Source organism: Acomys russatus, chromosome X (genome assembly GCF_903995435.1).
Source record: "Acomys russatus chromosome X, mAcoRus1.1, whole genome shotgun sequence".
In the NCBI taxonomy this organism is placed as follows: Eukaryota; Metazoa; Chordata; class Mammalia; order Rodentia; family Muridae; genus Acomys; species Acomys russatus.
The window spans coordinates 39,156,843-39,170,278 of record NC_067169.1 but is presented as its reverse complement, the minus strand read 5'-3'; the positions used below and the strand labels follow the sequence as shown (position 1 = coordinate 39,170,278).

The window sequence follows — 13,436 nt, the reverse complement described above, 5'->3', positions numbered from 1 at the left end:
ATAATACTTTTTAAATGTGGTGCAAAGCTGAATATAATGGTATCTATCATTTTTGTCATTTCAGTATTTGGGATGCTGAGTCAGGAGAATCCACAGTTTATGGCAAGCCTGGGCTAAATTATGAGACAATGTTTCAGAAAAGTGAAAATGTGGCAGGAACTGTGACTCAGTTTGGAGTGTTTTATATCAAGTCCCTGTGTTTAATCCCAGAAGTAAGTCCCAGCTCTTATGAGGGACAGGATGAAAGATAGAAAGGTCTTCCGTAGGTCATCAATGGGCTACATAGCAACTTTGAAGCTAGTTTGTCTTACATGAAACTGTGTCACAAAAAACAAAATTATATATATATACATATATATATATATATATATATAACATAGACTACTGAGTTAATAAAAAAAATAGTAAAGAACAAAAAGTCGGGGGATTCCAAGATGTCAGTGCCCAGCAAGCACTGTATCTGATCTACTGCATGGAGACCAGGGACTTGAATGGAGCCACAGACAGCTAAATCTAGAGAACTTTAGGCCAGTGGGGTCCCACACAGCACTGACCACTGGTGGGCCTGGCCCCCAGTCAAGCAACAGACCATGGAGGTCCTGAACCCACTTTCCAGATGCTCAAACGGAACGCACCTGCAGGCTGGAGATGGCAGATAAAGCCCGAATTAAGTATGTGGGTCGGTGCCAAACAGGGGCCACATTGGATCAGAGCGCAGGGGACAGAGCCTGCAGATTCGAGCAGTTAGAACCCAGCTTGGACACTTCACACATCCCTGGCAGGATCTCCCATGCTCTCGGGAGAGGCTGGACACTCCTGAAGTATCTATAGCTCAGTGAGTCTGAACTGGGCAAGGTTTGGATTACAGACTGCGGGAAGTGCAGACAGCCGGGAGCAACTTGCCCAGCCAGAGCTTGCCAACCTTGATCTGAGACCCTACAACAGCTGGCCTGAATCGCAGCACTAACGTGAAAGGGACCAGTCAGAAACATACCTCTGCTGACCCAGCCCAGAGGCTAAGGTGTAGAGCAAAGTCTCCAGGGGTGGAAACTAGGTCACCTGCCTGTTCCAGGGGAAACTCCTTGATCCCCACAGGCAAGGTTACGTGACCTATAATCATTCACCAACTATCCACTCTCAGCAACTAGTAAAGGACACCAGAAGCCACTTCCTATCAACAGAAAGAGCAAAATGTCTAAAAGACAACATAAGAATGCAAACAACAAAAATTAAAACAGATCAGCATCTCCAGATCCCAGCTATCCCAAAGAAAACAACCCTAACAACCAAAATATAATAGAAATACAAGAAAACAACCTCAAGTCCTTAGTAAGGAAGGTGATAATGGAAGAAACTAATGAAATCTGTAAACAACTACAGGAGGATGCAACCAAGCAGGTTGAAGGCATAAAAGAGACATATAGAGAGGAACTGGAAGAATTTCAGGAAAATTCATGTCCCATTAAAGTCTTCACTTACCAGGAAAGTAGGACAGAGGGGAGGACATCCTATTGGGACTCTAGGTGAGAGAAGCATGGGAGAATGGGGAAATAGAAGGATCCAAAAGGTCCTAGAAACCTACAAGAAGAATATTATGATGGGCGGATCTGGGCCCCAGGGTCCTGCTCAAACTATGGCACCAGCCAAGGACAATATGTGCAGTAAACTTCAACCCCTACTTAGATCTAGCCAATTGACATGATATTCTCCACAGCTGAGTGGAGAGTGGGGACTCATTTTCACACTAACTCTGGTGCCCCATATTTGACCACGTCCCCTAGATGGGGCAGAGGGCCTGGTGGCACTCAGAGGAAGGAAAGCAGGCTACCAAGAAGAGACTTGATACCCTATGAGCATATACAGGGGGAGGAGGTCCCCCTCAGCCATAGTCATAGCGGAGAGAGTAGGGGGAAAGTAGGAGTGAGGGAGGAATGGGAGGATACAAGGGATGGGATAACTACTGAGATGTAATATGAATAAATTAATAAAAAGAACAAAAAGTTAACAATCTACTTGTATACTCTTAGTTTAGATTAACTTTCATTAACCTTTGCTGTGTTAAACTACAGAGATACTTAAAATAGAATTTTAGTTAATTAATAAATTAACTTTTTACTTATTTGTGTGTATGTGTGTCCGTCCATATGTGCATGTGTGTAGAAAGTATACATGTCTGTGTGCTTATGCAGAATCTAGAAGACAGCATGTATTTCTTCTTCCCTTTATGCCTTTGAGTTGGGGTCTCCTCCAGAACTTTGGGTTCCTATTTACTCAGCAATGATAGAGTCAAGAAAGCTCCAGCCATCCTCCCATCTCCACCATTTCGAGAGTTAGTTACAGGGATTTTCAGAAACTCCAGGATTTTTTTTGTCATGTTGGTGCTGGCATCTGAACTCTAGGCTTTATGATTACTAGCAAGTAGTGTGAGCCATTTCTAGTTTCTTGAATAGAATGTCTAAAGCCAGCATCATCATGCTTTAAAAGTTACAAAGCATAACTGAAGAATATAAAAAATGCTTTGTCCGTGGAAGATAGAAAAACTGAGGAAACATTCAAAGAAAATTAGGGTTAATACTGAGGAACAACAAAGGCATTTAGAAAGGAGTATGATCAGATGTGTTTTGTAGAAACAGGAAAGGCCCATTTAAGTAGAGGAGGGAATCCCAGAATTTGGAGTGTATTGCTTCCCAATGGCTGCATAGCAAACCATTCTAGAACTCTGTCATTTTATGGCTTTTGTTTGATTTAGTTTGTCACTTATTAATTTTTTTGATAAGGGGTCTTATATAGTCCAGACTACCCTTGAAATCCTGATCTTTCTGCCTTCACCTTCTAAGCACTGGGGTCACAGGCATTCATTACCACATCTGGCTTCTGTTTTTAAATAGTAGCGATTTCTTTAGTTCACAATTTTGTAGGTGGCATTTTCTGGTTTAGACCAGCCTGGGATGATCTAATCTGGAATTGATGATTTGTTTATAACAGTGTTTCTCAACCTGTGAGTCAAGACCCCCCTGGCAAAGCTCTAGATCCAAAAATATGTATATTATGATTCATAACAGTAGCAAAATTATAGTTATGAAGTAGCAATAAAAATAATTTTATAGTTGGGGTTCAAAACAATGTGAGGAGCTGTATTAAATGGTCACAGTATTAGGAAGGTTGAGACCCACTGGTCTATAGTCAGTTGAGGAATCCAATAGATGGTGACAGAGACCAAGTAGCCTTAGTCACATGTTTTGGGTTTGGCCAGGGTAATGAGGGAAAATAAAGCACTTGTCTAGCAAGTAAGTGACGTAACAAGGGTACCAAAAAGACAGCTATCCACCCCCCAAAATATTTTAAGCCCTATTTGTGCCTAAGTTGCTAATATCCCATTAATCAAAACAAAACCAGACACAGGCATAAAGATGAAAACCTGTAATCTCTACATTTGGGAAGTGGAGGCAGGAGGCCAGGAATTCAACGTCATCCTCAGCTACTTATGTAGTGGGTTAACAGCCAGCATGAATTACATGAGGCATGGTCTCACACAAGCAAAGGCAGGAGGATCACACGTTCAATACCTTGCTGTGCTAACCTAGTGAATTTGAAACCAGATTAAATAATTTGTTGAAACTTCATTTAAAAAAAGGGTTGGGTATATAGCTCAGCGGTAGGGTGGTCATCTATAATGCATGAAGCCCCAGATTCAAGCCCCAGGACCATACAAAGAAAGGATATGTTAGTACTTTTCCATTGCCACAATAACCAAGGGAACTTAATAAAATGGTGGCTTGGAGGGGCTTAGTTCTAGAAGATAAGAGTCCATCATCATCCCTGTGGGGAACCATGGCAGCAAGCAGGCATGACATCTGGAGCAGCATGCTAAGAGCTCACATCTAGAACCACAAATGGGGTGCAGAGAGAGCACCTGGGCATTCAAAACCTCAAAGCCTGCCCCAGTGGCACACCTCCTCTAGCAAGGCCACACCTCCTAAACCTACACAAACAGGGACACCAACTGAGGACCAAGTATTCAAATGCACAAGACTATGGGGGGGTATATCATTCAATCTACCTCAGGAAGGAAAGAAGGAAGGAAGGGAAGAAGGAAGGAAGGAAGGAAGAGTATAATCAATTAAGCTAAAAATAATCTCCCTTTTTATAATTTTTGACAGTGCTGTGGATGGAACCAAGGCCTCACACATGTGGCCTACCCCTGAAATAGATACCTCAGATCAGATTCTATTCTATTTCTTTTTAAATTTTTTTAAAAGAATCTCACACTGGCCAGGTGTGGTGGTGCACACCTTTAATCCCTGTACTTGGGAGGCAGAGGCAGGTAGATCTCTGTGAGTTTGAGGTCAGTCTGGTCTACAAAAGGAAGTCCAGAATAGCCAAGGCGACACAAAGAATCTCACACTATACGTCTGGCTGGACTGGCACTTACTATTTTGTCCAGATTGGGCTCAGCCTCTCAAGTGTTGGGATGATAGGCTTGATCCCAGAACACTAATTTCATATTCTACCTCTTACTAGAATAAGTTCAGTATTTTGGTTTTTGGTTTTTTATTTAAGATAGGGTCTCACTATGTAGCCCTGACTGACCATAAATTTTCAAACATCTCCTCCTCCTGCCTCTCAGATTCTGGGATTAAAGGCGTATGTGATGTGCCTATTGGGCTTTGGGTTTCTTGAAACAGACTCTTATGTAGTTCAACACATCTGGCCTCAAATTCACTATATAGACAAAGCTACCTTTGAACTTCTGATTTGCTTGCCTCCACAGGTGTGTGCCAACATGCCCAGTTGATCACTATAATATTCAGAAAATATTTTTTATTATAAGCCCGATGTTAGCCAGCAAAAAAACTAATAAGGTTTAGCCAAAATGTTAAGTCGTTGAATGGCTTCCATATACCTCTAACTGGAAAAAGAATAAGCATGGTTAAACAGAAAAAAATAAATTACAGTTTAACATTAACTACATTTGGGCTGGAGAGATGGCTCAGCGGTTAAGAGCACTGGCTGCTCTTCCAGAGGTCCTGAGTTCAATTCCCAGCAACCACATGGTGGCTCTATAATGTGATCTGATGCATACTGTATACATAATAAATAAATCTTTAAAAAAATATTAACTGCATTCTTATCTTTTTGTTGTTGTTGTTTTTTATTTTGAGGCAGGGTTTCTCCACGTGGCCTTGGCTATCCTGGACTTGTTTTGTAGACCACAATGGCCTCAAACTGACAGTGATCTGCCTGCCTCTGCCTAGCCAAGTGTTGGAATAAAAGGTGTGTGCCACCACAACTGGCTACATTCTTACTGTTTTACCATAAGAGAAAAGTTTGAAATTTTCAACTAAGGTAATGATTTTTGGTATTGTCTTTTTAATTAGATGGCACCCTTCAATAGAATCATTTCTACTTTTATTGATAGCTATGTCACTATAAAATATATAGTAAATAACAAATTAATATCTTATCATTACATAATTGATTATAAACCTTATTGTGACATTTTGAAAATAGATATTTTTTTTCTACTGTTGTAGTCCAAGAAGAGTAGCACAAACCACTCAGACTCTGGTCTTAGTCAGATATGGATGGTTTATTGAATGCAATATCTGAAGACTGACCATGGTCAGGGACACAGTGGACTTGGGAGCCAAACTGTGACCTCAACCTGCTTTTAGGGCAGGCTTTTTAATAGAAAAACCAAATGTAAAAGACACAGTGAGGGCAGGAACACATTCTGGCTAACTGTACAAAGCAATATTACATTTTTGGGTAACTAGACAAAGTTTTCTCAGCTAACCTTTAAGCTGATTGGTCCCAAGTGAGGTAAGTGAGGCAGTGGTTATGGTCTTCCAGAGTACAAGTAGAGAATAGCCAAGTGCAGAGATAACATAGAGTGTAACCCAAGTGTAGCCAAGGGTGGAGATAACAGAGCATGAACTATGACACCACTGAGTCATGGTAAAGAGAAGGCTAATTTGACTCTCTGGCAGGATTTAATAGTGTCAGCTATCAATAACTATTTCTAGGAAGCAGAGTTTAAAAAAAATTGAACTTGGGCTGAACAGACGGCTTAGAGGTTAAGAGCACTGGCTGCTCTTCCTTAGGTCCTGAGCTCAATTTCTAGCAACCACATGGTGGCTAAAAACTATCTGTAATGAGATCTGGTGCCCTCATCTGTCATGCAGGCATACATGCAGGCAGAACACTGTATACATAATAAATAAATAAATAAATAATTTTAAAATTAAAAACATTTTTGAACTTAGTTTCACCTTATGAACAAAAATGAATACTGAATAGCTTCAGCTATATTACAAGGAGCAAGCCCTAACACTACTTACTTATTTCTTCTTTTAGATTTTATATCTTACAGGTACCATTTGTACTATAATTATAAGGAATATTTAAATATTCATAATAAGTACATGTAGATTATTATTAAATGTTAATTAAGCAATATGATGACATCCAGAGCTCATGAGGCCTCTCAACCCTACACAAAGAACTATAGGCAACTAAAGAATACTGGGAATGAAAGAAAGCTTTTCCCAAGGGGATAGCACACAGGATGGTTTTCCAATGCCAAATGGTCAACTCTGAAAGCATGCATACAAATAATATTATACAGACTGAGCAGGTTGTATTTATATATTTAGGAATATATATATATATATATATATATATATATATATATATATATGAATAATATTGCTGAAAAAGCGTCCCTGACATTTGAAATGAAGAGAACAAGGAGGGGTATATGGGAAGCTTTGGAGGGAGGAAAGGGAAGGGAAAATGATTTAAGTATAATTGCAAATAATAAAGAAATATTAAAAAGGAGAAAGAGGGAAAGTTGAATTTAAGGGTAGGTTTTGTTAGGGAAATTTTGTTTCTCCACTGTGATTTCTTATAATCTACTTTCTAGTTTGCATTGCAGGGTAATGCATTTGACCTCCTCCTTTCATCTATTTGCTTTCTTACAATTCATAAGGAAATGATACTCTAGTTACAAAGCTTTTTTCCTAAGTGCAAGATGATCAAATCTAGAAAAACTGGTTCTTCCTGACCCTCTGACATGGGTTCTCTCTGAACACTTGAGCTAAGGAGTCAAGTAGCAGAATTCACTCATCCAGGTCAAATTTATGAGTATTCAGAACTGTATGAAACTTGAGTAGCCTGAGAGAAGACAAGAGTCTGTCCCCAGAAGACTAATACCTTGTCAAAGGACTTCTGGATCATTGCTCCATTGAGTTTTGTTTGGCAGGGATGGGGCTGTTACTTTATTTTATTTCTGGTTCTGGAGATAAGGTCTTGCTCTGTAGCCCAGGCTACAATAGTCCTTCTGCAGCCTCCCAAGTACAAGGATTGAGGGCATGATCTACCACACCCAGCTTGTTTCTTTGATTATTTGGAGATAAGATCTCTGCAGCTCAGGCTGGCTTTGGAGTCAGTACGCTGCCCAGGCTTTCCTTCAATTTGCGAGCTCTTCCTACCTCAGCCTTCTGAGTGCTGAGATTGCAGCTGTGCATTGCCACACCTGGGCCCTTGAGTTTTAAAGTCATTTCTGCAAGAAAATATGACTTTCAAAAGTAGCAGGTCAAGAACTAACGTGATTCTACTGAGGTACTTGATCAGCTACAAGAACACAACCAACCATAGCTTCTGTCACGTCTCCTGGAATCAATCCGGAGACAAAAGAGGAACAAGTTTGACAAAGACCAATACCAAGTTCTTTGAATTTCAATTCAGGCCTTTGAACAGAAGCCATATCCCAATATAAACATCAGAGAAGAAGTGGCCAAACTGATCGAGATTCCAGAGCTGTGACTCCATTAAGTGGTTTCAGAACCTGAGAGGGTGAACATCAAAGAGAAGCCAGGGAGGCTCCAGTGGGACCACAATGTGGCCACAGGCCCATATCCTAAGACAGAGACTGCTTGAGCTGTGAAGTCACAGCTGTTCAGACCAGCAATGTCTTTCATGGGCCCTAGGAAAGATGGATAACTTCCCTGGGGAATCAGAGCATGCTTCTTGTCAAGCCATCCAAGGGAGGAATACTGGTGTCCTGGATGGGAGTGTACCCTCCTTAACCTGGAGGCTCCCAGCCAGTGAGCCAGGGAAGCCCTGCTGGAGACCTCTTCTTCTCTTTCTCTTTGGGTACAGCTGTGTTTCCACCTCCTATTTCCCAACACCTCCTCCCACACTTGGATGCAAGTGGTACTAGAACAGAAATTTGTCCAGAGACACCCAAGATGCTGCTATTTGGAGACAAGACCCTGAAGACACAAGGGCAACATCTTTGCTCTATGGAGCTGCCATTTGCTTAGGGCTGGCAACTTCTACCAGCTCTGGATCATGAGGTGGCACCTGTAATTCTAGGGGCTTGGGAGCATCCAGAACTCTACTCGACTTGGCAGCTATGGCCACATTTAGCTTTTCCCTCTCTGAACTGGCATCAGCCTCAGCTATAGCCAATGATAAGGCCTGATGAGCACCAGGAGCAATTTCATCAGCTAGACAGGATCTGGGTTATAGACCCCAAAGCATCTAGCCATCAACCCTCAGCCACTGTGGGGTCTGCAACTCAGACTCTTACACAAGAAAATAAGAAGCAGCCTAAGTCAAAGCCCATCACTGGGGGACAAATGAACTAAGGTAGTACATATCTGTAGCACAGAAGCTTATGCTGAATTGAAAAGGAAGACAAAGAATCTGTAGACTTGTCCACAGACAGGACCTCCAGACATACTTGTCAGAGCAATGTGATTCCATCAGTATGGAAATGTCCTTCTGGGAGTTGGTGTGGCTTTGGTAGAGGAAGCATGTCTCTTAGGTGGGCATTGAGGTTTCCTAAGCTCAAGCCAGGCCCAGTGTTGCTCTCTTCCTTTTGCCGACAGATCCAGATGCAGAACTTTCAGGTACTTCTCCAGGACCAGGTCTTCCTCCAAGCTCCCCACCATGAGGTAATGGACTAAACCTCTGAAATTGCAAGCAAGAGACAGTTAAATGCTTTCCTTTAAAAGAGTTGCCGTGGCCATGGTGTCTCTTCACAGCAATAGAGGACTGACTAAGACAAATATGATCAAAATACAGTGTAGAAACATATGAAATTTTCAAAGAATAAATAGTAAATAAAAAAGATAAACTGGAGAACTTGTGAGATAGCTCATCAGGTCAAATCCTTGCCACAAAAATCTGAAGAACTGAGTCTGACTCCCAGAATACACATAAAAGTGAAAGGAGAGAACTGATTATACAAGTTGTCCCCTGACCTTACATAACCCATGTACATATCATACATATGAAAGTAAATAATAAGATGGGCATGGTGGCACATGCCTGTAATCTCAGCACTTGGGGAGGCAGAGGCAGGTGGATCACTGTGAATTTGAAGCTAGCCTGGTCTACAAAGTGAGTCCAGGACAGCCAAGGTTATACACAGAGCAATCCTACTCTGAAAAGCCAAAAAAAAAAAAAAAAAAAAAAAAGGAAATAATAATAAAAAACAATTATAAAATAGCTCTCTAAAATTTTAATTTTAATTTGAAAACTTAAGTTTTTCTACTGGGAATACTGACTAACAATTGCTATCCTAGAAGTAGCAGATATCTTTTATTCACTGTAAGAAAATGTCTGCCAAATTTCCACATTTACAAAATTAAAATTTGCCAATTGTTCTTTCAGGTAAAAAATGCCATTTCATGAGAAAGTTGCTAGTTCCCAGCATCTCATCTGCTTCCTTATGCAGCAGGAAGCATTTCTTGCATGCATCACATTTCATCACCAAGAAGGCTTTTACAAATCTATATAAGGGTCAGTATTTGATAAAATTGGCATCTGCTGCTTCATCAAGGACATGCGTAAATGTGAGAACTGATTCTCTTAGACCTCTAGATGTGCATTGAATTGAAAGAGACTGAGGGAGACCTCCTCCCCCTGTATATGCTCATAGGGTATCAAGCCTCTTCTGGGTAGCCTGCTATCCTTCCTCTGAGTGCCACCAAGCCTCCCCATTTAGAGGACATGGTCAAATATGAGGCACCAGAGTTCGTGTGAAAGTTAGACCCCACTCTTCACTCAACTGTGAAGAATGTCCTGTCCATTGGCTAGATCTGGGTAGGGGTTTGAAGTTTACTGCACGTATTGTCCTTGGCTGGTGTCATAGTTTGAGCAGGACCCCTGGGCCCAGATCTTCCCATCATAATGTTATTCTTGTAGGTTTCTAAGACCCTCTGGATCCTTCTATTTCCTCATTCTCCCATGCTTCTCTTACCTAGAGTCCCAATAGGATGGCCTCCCCTCTGTCCCACTTTCCTGGTAAGTGAAGAATTTCATGGGACGTAGAGTAGGGGAGTAAGGGGAAAATGCGAGGCAGGGAGGAATGGGAGGATACAACGGATGGGATAACAATTGAGGTGTAATATGAATAAACCAATAAAATATATTAAAAATAAAAAAACAGAAAGAGAATGGCCCCATAAGCTTGTGTTTGAATGTTTGGTCCCCAATTAGTGGAAGTATTTGGAGGGTTTAAGAGGTACAGTCTTCCTGGAATGTGTGTGGCCTTGTTTGATGAACTGTATCACTGAGAGCATGCTTCGAGGTTTCAAAAGCTCATACAGAGTCCAGTGTCTCTCTCTTTGCCTACTTCCCAGGGAGCAGTACTTAAAACTCTCAAGTACTGCTCCAGATCCACGCTCTCTGCTTCCTATTATGATGACCAGAGACTAACATTCTACAACTGTAATCAAGCCCTCTGTTAAATGCTTTCTTCTAACAGTTGCCTTGGTCATAGTGTCTCTTCATAGCAATAGAACAGTAACTAAGAGAACATCCATGGCATGGCATGTACACACACACACACACACACACACACACACACTAAATAACTGTAAAAACAGCAACAATGCTGGAGCCAGAGAAATGGTTTAGTGGATAAAGGTGCTTGCAGCCAAGCCTGACAACCTGAGTTCTATCTCAAGACCCACATTAAGGAAGAAAACCAAATCCCAAAAGTTTTCCTTTAACTTCTACATGCACACTGTCTTGCATATTTGTGTGCACACACATATGCATAGTCATATACACATGTACGTACACTTCCCAATTCACTAATAATATAATAAATGTAAGAAAAAATAATGTGGTACCAAAAAATGTTGCCAAGCTTGGCACATTCATGTAATATTGTATTTGGGAGCTGGAAGCAGGAGAAATAGGAGTTCAAGGTGTTGACTACCTAGTAATTTGAAGGTTAGGCTGAGATATATGAGATCCTGTCTCATACAAAAAGCAAAAGAAAAGAAAAATGCAAATAATTTTATAAGCACAAACAAGGACCAAGATTTAAAACCCAGATCCTTTTGAATCTTAACTTGTTCCTCTACTATGATATCAGGTAATTTTTCCCTCCTTTGAAGCATCTGAGTTTTAAACAGTAGCTAACAGAATATATAAATTCCTTATACATTGAAGTATGATCTCAAAACTTAAATGTCCCAGCCCTCTAGAGGCTGAGGCAGGAGTATTACTGTAAGTGTAAGGTCAATTTAGCCTACACTGTGAATTCCAGGACAACCAGCGCTACATAGTCAAGACCACATCTTAAAACAAAAGAAAACAAGATGGAAACCTCAAGGAATTAACTAATCTAACCCTCATATACAGTAACTCACAGTAGCTCTATTTTGGGTCTGCCAAGGTGTATCAGGCTGTGCTGCAAGCTATTGATGCAAATGAAAGCCAAATGCGCCCCTGTGCCTTCCCCTCAATAAAAGCCTACTAGTTCCTAAACTTATGAGGGAAGATTCTCCCCTTAAGTTGCTTCTGTTTGGCATTTTCTTACAAAAGTAAGAAACGTAACCAATGAAGTTGGCATGCTTGTGATTTATTTATTTATTTATTTATTACTTTTTCTTAAATTTTTCTATATTGTTGAAAATGTCCTACTTGGCAAAGTCCCAACGTGTAGCTCAGCTCCCCTCAAACTCATGATCTTTCTGATTGACCTTCTCTAGTGCAAGAATTACTAGGCACAACTCCACCTGGATAAGTAGTTCTTTAAAAACTATACTGTATGTGAATGCAGGAGGGTGTCTCAGGGAGTGGAGCAAGGGATTAGGGATGGATATGCTAAAGCAAAGGTTGTCAACCTGTGGGACTTGACCTTAGTGGGGGTCACATAGCAGATATCCTGCATATCATATATTTGCATGACAATTCATAATAGTAGCAAAATTACAGTTGTGAAGTAACAATGAAATAATTTTATACTTGAGGGTCACTACATGAGGAACTTTATTAAAGTGTCACAGCATTAGGGAGTTTGAGGACCACTGTGCTAAAAATAGAAACTGTCAACATTATTATTATTTATTATTCTTTGAGATTATAATATAATTACATCATTTGCCCCTTTCCTTTTCTCCATCCAAATCCTTTTATATAAACCTCATTATTTTTCACATTCATTGCCCCTTTCCGCCTGAAGTTTCAGTTCAGCTTATGCCCTCCAAAAGCCTCAGGAATATGAATGAAAAAGGAAGTGATGACTAACCTTTATTGTACGCAGGAATATTACTTTCCTCAGGTTCATCAACTCCTTCATGCCTACCCTATCCTCGCAACTCCAAACCCAATAGGGATCACTCATTTTAAGGCCTTCCCATTTTCCTATTAAGAGTATTTTCCATTAACTGTCATCACACACATTTATGCATATATATGTATATATAATCTAAACACATACATACTCCCTGTTCAGTCTGTATGCAACTTGTATGTTTATGTGAATGAAAATGAGGACAAGACCACTCCTGGGTATGGTTGAGGAGAAGGGTATTATTGTAGATATGAGAGAGAGCGCATCCAGAGACACCTGGAAAGATCCAGGCTGAACATGGACAGCAGACTGAACTGGGCCATGAGAGCAGAGAAGGCACGCAAGGGTGGTGAGGGAAGAGGGCAAGGAGGTGGTAAGGGTCTGAGAGGCATTTGGGGAGGGGAAAACATGATCAAAATACATTATATGGGAAAAATTTTTAAAGGAGTACTTCCTAGCAGTAGAACTCCAACCACTGCCTAGATAAATTCCACTGGAAGCTTAGAAGTAAAAGGGCGAATCTCTAAGTTAGGCCACCTTGAGGGCACAGACTTCAGAGGTATTTCAACTAAATGTCTAGAGTGGTTCTCATGTGAAGTCTGGGCACAGCTTTTACCTCCATTCTGTTTGTATTAGATTTTCTGCTCCATTTTGAGACCCTAATTAAAAGTCTATTCATTCAACTTAGTATTTTTGAAGTTTTATGACAACTGATTTAATTATCAAAAAAACAATGGAACAACTTTAGTAAATTCCTGCTAACCAAGCAATTAGAGTTTGAGGAGCAGAGGAAGAAGGTTTATGAATTTAAGAATAATGAGAAGGGGAGTGAGAT

At 40.6% G+C, this 13,436-nt stretch overlaps 1 protein-coding gene across 4 annotated transcripts in view; it reads right to left on the bottom strand.

The window, feature by feature from the left end:
• Tasl (TLR adaptor interacting with endolysosomal SLC15A4) overlaps positions 1-13,436 on the bottom strand; it is an 83,914-nt gene that overhangs the window by 35,075 nt on the left and 35,403 nt on the right. The window contains exon 1 of one of the 4 annotated variants that reach the window (XM_051141242.1): positions 8,750-8,860. The exons of the other annotated variants lie outside the window; for them this stretch is intronic. The gene's annotated coding sequence lies outside the window, so the exon portion shown is untranslated. Of the gene's footprint in view, positions 1-8,749; positions 8,861-13,436 lie in introns of those variants that run through there. 4 annotated transcript variants of the gene reach the window in all.